At 47.1% G+C, this 10,106-nt stretch overlaps 1 protein-coding gene across 1 annotated transcript in view; it reads left to right on the top strand.

The window, feature by feature from the left end:
* The first annotated feature begins 1,143 nt into the window (after positions 1–1,143).
* Positions 1,144–10,106, top strand: part of LOC144132361 (uncharacterized) — a 66,500-nt gene continuing 57,537 nt past the window's right edge. The window contains exon 1 of the mRNA XM_077664702.1: positions 1,144–1,261. The gene's annotated coding sequence lies outside the window, so the exon portion shown is untranslated. The remainder of the gene's footprint in view (positions 1,262–10,106) is intronic.

Genomic DNA, 10,106 nt, shown 5'->3' with positions numbered 1-10,106 from the left:
CCATAGATAGCAGTGCACGTCGGAAATGCAGTGAAAGGCAAATGGGGAAAATGATAAAACTGGCGAACCGTGCCTCAATTTTCACTGCTGAATTTTATGCCGAATATGAACCTGTAGGCACGATAATAAATTAAAATAGTGAAAACAGCTTAATCTATACTGGTTCAGCCTAATCACGGCACTCGATTCGAAAAATGACTCTAACTTTTTTCCGGAAGCATCGCGCATCATAAAGGAAAAGTCGCAACAGTTGGACACGTGATAAGATTCTGCTGGTTCCCGAGCCATGTCACGATAGATGGCAATCTATAAAGCGTCTTTGAGCTGCCAACCTGACTCATAAGGACTGCATGAAATTAATACGCAGAAAATTGATCGACAAATGGGAGAATGCGGGAGATAATGAAGTCAACAACAAACCGCTATTGGTGAAGTCCATCTAGGAAAAATGGTATTCATGAAAGTTCGAAGGACGTTTTTTCGAAGTAAATTTATGCTGTCATAACACTGGACATCCACACGTTTCACAAAAACTTACTGAGTAAGAAAAACAAATCTTGATGCAAAAAAGGTTGGATATGTGCTCAGAGTAAACCATGGCATATTCTCACACCTAAAACTAAAAAAATTGGAGAAAAGTATTAAATTCTATCTGACAATGAGCACATCCCTTTTTATGCAAAGGTGCTGTTGAAAATGCACATAATATTTCGCGTGTTTCCAGGTTTATAAAGAATGATAGTGTCTTTAAAACAATCGATGTCATAAATTATGAAAAAACTGACTTTTATAATCTCGTGTTTTCCGCATAATAGCCTTAGCTGCTTGTGTGCCGTAACACACAACACTGACCCGCTGGAGAGTACTTCACTTTAGCATATGTGTTGTCGTAGGCTAAGCGACGACTGCAATTGGCAAGAGCTTTGAAGCACTCTTCGACGATCGGTGATCATTGTGCTCCTCACATCCGTGCAAACATAGCCTGCTGATAACTGCACCTTGAGTACCCTTCTTATTATCGGGAGCTGATAGAGTTTTTCTATCGTCTGAAGGCTGTGCCCTTATCGCCTTATCTTCGAATACCATATGAGCTTCTGTAAGGCAGGTTATGCTGGTCTTTCTCTTCAGAAACGTGAATGCGGTCTTCGGAAGGGTAGGTGAAACGAAATGAGCTTCTTCGCCATGTGACGCTGTTGCAGTTTCTCCCAGTTTCGTGCTGCCTTTATGCCTGTGTGCAATGGACAATTCTTGTCTCCGCAACGTGAGTGCAGGCTTCATTCTACTTTCCTTAGGGTTGGTACGCATTTTTCCCCGGCATTCCGCCGAGAGAGTTAGCTTACCAGTATAGGATATCGGTGATTCATGGTATATGGGGAGCGCAAAAACGGCACAAGGGACTAAGAAAGACGGACAACACAGGCGCTAACTTCCGACTGAAAGAAACCTAGGCGACCAAAACGAACGTGGACCGTGAGGGGAACCAGGCGCATGCGCTCGGAAAGATAAAGAAAACCAGGTGAAGGAGGAACAACGGACATGCACGACTCAGTTAATCTTTAAGAAGGCCAGCTCTATTTTCGACAGGTAGATAGACGGCTTGCTGACACATTTGTCTTGCAAGGCAGCGAAGCGTGCTGCTTCTATAATCTCGCGAGTTAACTGATCCCGGTGTCTGGCGACGATCGAGCACTTGTCCAGATATGGCACACACCCACGTTCCTTACAGTGTAAAGCCAGATTGCTGCCAGTAAATGTTCTCAGATTATTATTGTGTTCGCTAAGACTTCGCGAACACAATAATAATTTGAGAACGAAGACATAACCAGCCCTCGTGACGCATTCGCAAAATGCGATAAGAACTTTGATAACAGACTCTACTTGGGGCTCCGCATTTTTTATCGATACGTTCTTTCCGCAGTAAATACAGGTATTCCTCATAGTACGGTCAGCAGAATTAGAGTCTGAGGGGCAGCGCATGCTTCTGTATTGCTTAGTTCAATATAATTATGTCCCTGAAAATAGCGTAGGGTGTTTTCATGATCATCCTGAAATTTTTAAAATCAGAATCAGGAGACTTACACAGCACAAAAATGATCCCATTCAAAAGCGCTAATTTATTTCAAAAATCACAATCTTTTGGTTGTGTGCGAGGGAATCCCGAAAAAGAACCTTCTTTTCCTCTTCAATGCTGTCCCATGAAGCAGTTCCGGGTAGGATGTAATACCTCGTGTAAAAACAAGGTTCTCTACCGTGCAACGTCGTGCATAATCTTCCTAAAATTTTGATTTCCATGAGATATTTTGGCTGCACAGCTTCACTGATTTTGACAAAGTTTCCAATTTATTTATAGATTAATTATTTCAATATTTATTTCCTGTACACCTGAAACGCCCTAATAGGAATATTACATGAGGGAAAAAATGGAGGGGACACTCATGCCCAGCTTTAGGGTATGACGCGATAGCACAATGGGATAATTTCCATATATGCAGAAGGTCATTCTCTACATTCATAGATCACTGGGAGTCCTCATGCCGCTCCTGGCGCAGTGGCGCAATGGTGGAGCGCGCTTAACTTCGCCTTTACGAATTGAACGCGAACATGGGCAATGACTTCGACGCCGCGTGAACCTGATGCTGCTGATGCTACGTGCGGTGTAACGGACGCGCGGAGCGGCAGACAACGTATAGCGCTGTCAGGCGCCTTGGTGAAACGCGCGCGAGTCAAGTTGCAGTCGTAGTTCATCAGCACACCGTTCTCGACAAACCCGATGCCACTAACGCCAGCATAGCTTCTGCGCCGAACGAACGGGCAGCAAGCCGCAAGCTTCGTGGTGAACGCGCCTTGAATGTGCGCTGCATTGTTCGCCGCTCAACGCGTGATGCCTGCGTCCCCGCACGGCCCCACTGTGCCCGAACGAGGCGAGCGGGAGGCGCTGCCGTCGCGCGCTATCTGTTGGGCCAGTGCTGTACATTGCGAGGAGGACGGATGTATGGATGAATAAGGCTGAAAACAGGTTCGTGGCTCTGCCATGGGTACATCTATCTCTGTGACAACCGCCAAACTTACCATGGAAGCATTAAAAGGACACGCAGTCTTCTTTCGAACCACGCCCAAAGGTCTTTCTCCATTACATCGACGACTGCTTCTGCATAATCAAGAAGGACGCCTTGGCAGCTTTCACGGAACACATAAATAGCAAGGAAGAACCCATCCAATTCACTGTGCAGCAGGAGGTTGCTGGCCGTCTCCCTTTCTGGACACGTTAGTTGAGCGACACTGCGACCGCCTTTCGTTCAAGGTTTACAGAAAACATACGCACACAGGCCGATATCTACATTTTAATTATCTTCATCCGGCGTGTCACAAACGTTCTGTTGTGACCTCTTTCGCTAGACGTGCCAAAAATATTTGCTCAAAGCCTTATGATCAAGCTTCTGACCTACGACAAGTGCAGCGAAAAGTCAGCGAGTGCGACTGCGAAACGCAAAGGCGCCTCTGTGCTGTGCGATGTCAGTGCACGTTCAAGATCCCCAGGTGGTCGAAATTATTCTGGAGCCCTCCTCCACGGCACCTGTTTCTTCCTTTCTTCTCGCAGTCCCTCCTTTATCCCTTCTCTTACGGCAGGGTTCATGTGTCCACCGATATGTGAGACAGATACAGCGCCATTTCCTTTAATAATAATACTTAGTTTTGGGGGAAAGGAAATGGCGCAGTATCTCTCATATATCGTTGAACACCTGAGCAGCGCCGTAAGGGAAGGGATAAGGGAGGGAGTGAAAGATGAAAGGAAGAAAGAGGTGCCGTAGTGGAGGGCTCTTTAACGGGGATCTTTAACGTGCACTGACATCGCACAGCACACTGGCGCCTTAGCGTTTTTCCTCCATAAAAACGCAGCCGCCGCGGTTGGGTTCGAACCTTGGAACTCCGCACCATTTCTTTTGCGCAAAAACCAGTTTTCAATTTCCTACCCTAAACATTTCATGGATTCCGCTTTACAACGGCCATCACACTCATCGCCACCAGATGGTCCCCCGTGCTGTGACCGAGCTGGCAACCTATACGTGGAAGGCGTGAGCGTGTCTCTGGCTCATGTTCTGCGAACTTGCGGCATGCACGTCGCTCCCTCTCCAGGGTGCAAGCTAGTGGCCGCAAAGGACCAACTAAGGAAAGAAACACTCCCTGACGTAGTCTACAAACTACAAAATTTGCTGCACTGACTGCGACTAGTGTTATATTGGCGAAAGCGGACGCTTCGATAGACGTTTGAGGGAGCACAGGAATGACGTGACAAAAAGGAAGATTGCTTCGAACGCACTTACGGAACACGTGGAAGCAACGACACGCAGGATCACCTGGGAACAAGCAGCGATTATCGGAAGAGAAGATAATTCGCTGTCCCGTCGATATCTGGAGTCCTTGATGATCCAGACTACATATAAGACCGTAAATCTCAACCACGGTAATCTCCCACCTACGTACGCAAGACGCCTAGGGCCATTACTGCGATACACAAAAGTCCTGTCCACACCAGCTGTACACCACAGCTATAACCATATGCGACGCCGTCAGGATAGTTGGCCACAGGATGTCTACCCTCGCCACCAGGAAAAGAAGAAAAACAAAGAAAGGAGGAGTAGGCAGGAGACTCGCGAGAAAGAAGGTAGGAAAGTGAAAGATAGCCAGGAAGATAGGAATAGGCGACTGCCGATTTCCCCTGGTCGGGTCAGGCCGGGGGTTACGTCTACAGGAAGCTGGAGCCAAAGTTGTGTGTTGCCTCCACCGAGGGGCCTTAAAGGTCCAAGCGCTCAGCATCGGCTCAGCCACCAGGATCTCCTTTTCCCAGGACATGGCGATGCCACGCACGGCGAAGCGCGGGTGCTCGGGTCCGTGGTGATGCACTGGTCACCGTCATCTCCCTGCGGGGATGTCCCAGCGGATCCGCAGGAACCTGTGGTGTCGCCACTCACCAACATCTGCACGCAGCAGATTCCCCTGCTGGGCCAGGCTGATGTAGATAATTCATTCAATCAAAGCAGTTTACACGCATTGGCGTTTGTCAGGACGGGAGCAGTTACGTATCCCCGACGGCCCTTTCTCGGCATGCAAGCTCCGTCGTCGCAAGGGTAACGTACGAGCTGTTTAAAATTAAGACAGACAATAATAAGCCACTGGCGGCATGCGCCACTGTCAAGGGAGAAAAATACGCACTTTATGGATCCATTAACGGTAAGTTGTGCATGATCGAAAACGCTCAGTCCTCGAAGTGACCGCCGGCAGCGTTGATGAACTGCTGTTGGCCGCTTTTGTACTCACCGAACATGGCAACTCTCGTTGCGTGGCTGATTCTGGTACACGGTTTTGCCGCAGTCTTCCAGTTGCTCAATGTTTCGAAGGCTTGCAGCGCTGCATATGTTGAATTGACTAAACACCACACGAAAAAATTGCAAGGAGACAAGCCTGGCGAGCGTTGTAACCACTGCGTTTTGGTGGACCCACGCACCCACCATAAAATTCTTTATCTAGCTACTTACGCACTTCGGCTGCTTAGTGGGCGGGGGCACCATCTTGCTGAAAAATGCTTATCTGTTGGTGGGCATGGCACACCACCAGCCCCGGAAGGAATTGTCAGAAGGCGTAGATACGACTCAGCAGTGATTGTGTCCTCAGAAACAGGCCGACCACTCCTTCACGCATAATTCAGCACCAGACAACGATGTGTCGGGAGCTCACGGACCTTTTTCAGTTAAAAAGAGAGTTTTCTTGATCCGAAACAGCGTGTTCTGCTTATTATTGCGAAATCGCTAATCCGTGTAAGACCATCTCGCCCATAAAGCTCTGTCAAGGAATCCATCAGAAAACGTACTCCAAGATGGAAAAATCTCTACACGAAAACGGTGCTCGATCATTTCAGTACCCTGTGGAGTGCGCCCCACAAGCCATGTGTAACCAAGGGACTGAGAAGATCCCGGGCGACTCTACTACATCGAATTCGCACGACTTCTGCTCGCACTCCTGCCTGGATGCATAAGACGGACATAGCATCGTCTCCGCTATGTTCTTTATGCGGTGTGCGCGGGGATATCGAACATTATATTATGTACTGCCCAGAGTACAACCCGGAAAGGTATGTGATGTTCGCTTCTTTCAAGAAGGCAGGAACCCGTCACAGTATAGTTCAGGACATTGTCTACCCGAGAGGAAACCAGACATGCAGAAGGGAGGCTGCACGCTTTCTTTTAACATTTCTGCAGGGCACTGATCTTGTTTCTAAATGGTGACAGGAGGAACGGACTATGACCTACTGTGATTGAATATGTGCGTAGATGGTGTCTTCTGGAGTGAACTACGTTATACTGTGAGCGAATGTGTGTATGGATAGTGGCACTACAATGGCCTATGTTCTACTGTGACTGAATATGCGCATAGATGATTTCTGGAGTGGACTGTGATGTGGGCTGTGTGGAGTGATTGCGTGCATAGATGGTGACTGCGGGAGAGGAATGTGTACTATTATAAGAGACTGTGCGCATAGCGGGGTAGATGGGACAGGCTTGAGGACATTATTAACATAGAAGGGACTCTACGGTGGAGCAATTGCCGGCTGAATAATCAAGGCTAACCTCACGTGTAGCATTCAACGCCTCAACTCAACTCCATCATTTCTGCAATAAAATTTTAATAAGGAAAGGTACCAGGCATGGAGGTACGACCTCGCCAGTGGTATTCACCGCCTGTTTACAGGAAGTTTTCTGAGGCTAGAATTCGGAATATTTGGGGATAAGTGTTAATAAGAATACACCAATTATCTGTGATTTTCTGATGAGATTGCCTTGCTGAGTCAACCAGGAAAAGGACTGAAAGCATAATCAGTTACTTAGGACCGCAGAGCAGAATGGTGGGTCTAAGAATGAACATGCAGAAAAACAAAGTAATGTTCAATAGTCAACCGTCTCGGAAGAGAACAGCAGTTTAAAATTAGATGCCAAGTGCTAGAACTAGGAAGGGAATACGTGTATTTAGGGCAAGTAGTGACCGCACATCTGGATCACGAAAGTGAAATAGGCAATAGTAAAACGTTGGGGTGGACAGCATTTCACAGATTATCTCAGGGCGTGAATGGCAGTTCACAATATCCAATATACCTGGGGAGCATATAACAGCTCTATCTTACCGGTACTCACCTATGGGGCAGAAACGTAGAGACGAGCGGAACGAGTTCAACTTTAGAACAACGCAGTGAGCTGTGGGAAGATAAATGATAGGTATGCCGTTGAGAGACAAAGAGAGGTCACAGTGGATGAGGGAACAAACAATTCTACGAGAAGAAAAGCGTAGCAGTGTGCAGGAGCAAATTGAGTGGACGAATGAGATTAAGAAGTTTGCGGGGATAGAGTGGCAGCAGCTGACTAAGGACGGGGTAATTGGAGAGACATGGGAGAGGCCTTTGTCCTGCAGTGGGCGTAATTAGGCAGATGATGGTTCATCATTGTTACAAGGAAATAAAAAAAAACACTGCACAATAGCATAAACAGTCGTACTAGTGGGATTAAAATCAGCTGTGGTTTCGGTGGAATGAAACATAGACCGCATACTCTACGTTCGGTTCTCGGACTTCCTCCGTAGCTCGAGTATCGCCTGCCGAAGCTGCTGTGATTACTTAATCGAAGATGGCGTGTCAATGGCGCTTCGTATCCCAAAGCGACAAGTGGCGATGCGACGAGTGCAATAGAGGCGATTTATTTCAGTGACGCGCAGCATCCTTCTCGTCTCTTGTTTTATCTTTGTGCCGCAGCCACGGCCACGCGCGAACATTCGCAAACGCGAGCTGTGTGCAAAGCAGTCGATTCCCGGCGCAATATAGCATACGCGTCCCTGTGAGCATGTGTGCGCTACTCTATCGCTAGTGGTGAATGTGCGAGCGGCTAGTGCTGTTTTTGAACGTGGGAGTCAGAAACGTGCCAGCTGCGGCTTTTCTAGCTCTGGCTCACTGTCTGCTAAGCGACAAGAAGGAATAAATGGGACCAGCATCAGGTAGGTGGCCGCGTCAGCTTGCAATCTCTTTGAAAGTTCTTGGTTTCTTCTACATTGTGTCCTTGTTTGTTTTAAGTAAACATGGCAGGGGAGAAATCACTAAAAGGACGAGTTTTTATTTTATTGGGAATTTCAGCTTATTCCTGAACAACATACAGTGGCGCACTTGAGTAGGAATGATCGCCTCGCAATGAACATCAACTTATTTTTGCGCTCTAGAAACCTTCCACAGTTTCTCCGCCGGTGTCTTCCCAGCAGGCGCTAACAACGAGCCGAGATTTTGCTGTAGACTTTTTCGTATGCTTTGTTTTACTGCTGCTTGAAGCTGAAACTGTGCAAAAGCGGAAAAATGAAAGGGCATTAACGAATGTATCAGAAACGCTCCACCCGTCTTTCTGATGTTGCCTCCGCCATGCTTCTTAGTATCCGCACAGTTTGAAAATTGCATCAGCGGTAGGTCAGGTTACATAGAACCATGGAGGTCGGGACTTGCTGCTGCACGTAAAGACACGAAAGATTATAGAATACGCGCACTGTTCGTGTCTTGGAATAGGGGATAATTGATTTTACGTGCACATTACATTTTGCGCTACAAACGAGCTGGTAACCTTATAGGGCAAATAATTTTTGTTTCCTTCGAGATAGACGCATTTGAAGAAAACACTGTTTACTGTTCCAAGTACCACCAGAATATGCTCAATTTGGCTGCCCTGTTTCAGTCGAAACGGATTTGAAATGTACTTTGCGTAGGTTATGTTTAAGGCGATTTCGAAAGGTAACTATGTGTTTGTGACGTTACGATGCTGCTCACTCGTGTGTAGTTGCTCACCACTTCCTTAACGTGAAAATATTGTTACGAGACATTTCTGAGTTCAGTAATGAGGTACCAGCTGACTACAGCAAGTTCACGCACTTTAACCGCGCTCCAGTTTTGCTTGTAGCGTGCTTGACGTATTTCTGCGTCGTGTGATGCGTCACCTTGCATTGCGCAGTGGACGTTCGGTATCGATTTCCGCTTTTTTCATCTTTCATCGTTTATCTGCTAATTTTTTGGCTGTTGCTTATGGCATCAAAAAAAAAAAAAAAGAAAACGCCGCCAGCGTCTCGAAGGCGTTCAAGTAAGGAACGTTCATTGGAGGGGACGTTTAAGCTCCGCATTAAGGTTATGACTCGATAGCGCAGTGGGCTCATTCCTATATATGCAAAAGGTCATATCCGACCTTACACTCATAGATCCCTGTGTTCGTCTTACCCCTCCTGGCGCAGTTTGCCGCGGTTAAGCGATGCGCCAGCGCCCTGTGATGGCATACGCTCCAAGCGGTGGGCCTTATGCACCCCAGGCTGCCCTTCCCGAGCGACCAATCATTAATTGAAGTGCCACCTGCCATGGTAGGCTGGCTGTGGTGACACCCAAGGTCACGTGACCTAGCTGGCCCTCCTACCTCTGGGGACCAGCTGGCAGAGCTACGCCCGTGATTTCGCGCTTACGACGCCGGCACCGGATTTTCTGGTGAACGGGACCTTTTACGATATATTGTGTCAAAACATGTAAAGGCAATGGCCCAAAAACACCGGCAGTTACCAAAATGCGGTTTCAGAATAAAAACCCTCCAAATTCAGGCTCAGCCAGAGTGCTGAGGGTGTTTTTGATGCTATATCTTGCCCAGACACCGAGCACATTATAATGCATATCTATCTTTTACGGCGTTTCTAATAAATGTATCGGTTCTAAAGCCTAAGCATCTTTGGAAGTCACAGAGTACAAAATGTGCAACAACGCAGGGAACTTTACAAGGGTTGTGTAACAACTCTGGGCTCTGAGCGGCGACTTAAATTATTTGTTTTTTGCGAATAACTGTATTCTGCTCCAACCGATCAAATAGCTTGCGAGTTTCTTGCGCTTCACTTCTTGGAGATTTGTAACTTATTATAGGTATAAATTCTGCAGCGTAAATATTTAACGAGATATGCGTCAAAGGATGTTCTTGCTTGTTTCTTAGGTAAAGATTCGAAATACCTAGCATGGAGAACGGTGACAGAGGGAAAATTATAACTGGACAAATGTTTAGTGC

This window comes from Amblyomma americanum, chromosome 5 (assembly GCF_052857255.1).
Source record: "Amblyomma americanum isolate KBUSLIRL-KWMA chromosome 5, ASM5285725v1, whole genome shotgun sequence".
Lineage (NCBI taxonomy): Eukaryota > Metazoa > Arthropoda > Arachnida > Ixodida > Ixodidae > Amblyomma > Amblyomma americanum.
This window is presented reverse-complemented; position numbering and strand designations above follow the sequence as displayed.